Source organism: Sinocyclocheilus rhinocerous, unplaced genomic scaffold (assembly GCF_001515625.1).
Source record: "Sinocyclocheilus rhinocerous isolate Xijiao unplaced genomic scaffold, SAMN03320098_v1.1 scaffold509, whole genome shotgun sequence".
Taxonomy (NCBI): Eukaryota; Metazoa; Chordata; class Actinopteri; order Cypriniformes; family Cyprinidae; genus Sinocyclocheilus; species Sinocyclocheilus rhinocerous.
The window spans coordinates 274023-274389 of record NW_015652428.1 but is presented as its reverse complement, the minus strand read 5'-3'; positions in this window follow the sequence as shown (position 1 = coordinate 274389).

The following is a 367-nucleotide window of genomic DNA, read 5'->3' as shown; positions in this document are numbered from 1 at the left end:
CACCACGCAGCCACAACAAGCACTGCTCATGGACACCATCCCGGCTGAGCCCTTCCCACAGAGCTCATCACAGACAGACTGTGACGTATCAGAACAGTTCCAAGACTCAGCACCCAAGGACGACTTTCTGGAAAACAGCCAGGGAAGCCAGAACAACATATTTCAGCCACCGGAAACACCAGAGCCACAGCCCCGCTCACCAGACACATTATCCCTCTCTCCAGCATCTCCACTTCTAAGCTTCTCACAGAAAATGGAGAAACTGGTTTATCCTGGGATCAAACTCTCCCACTCTTTCGCTGCAAGCCCCCAGATAACAACTAAAAAACAGCGGGCCCCACAACCACCAAAGCCTGTGGGCCCAGCT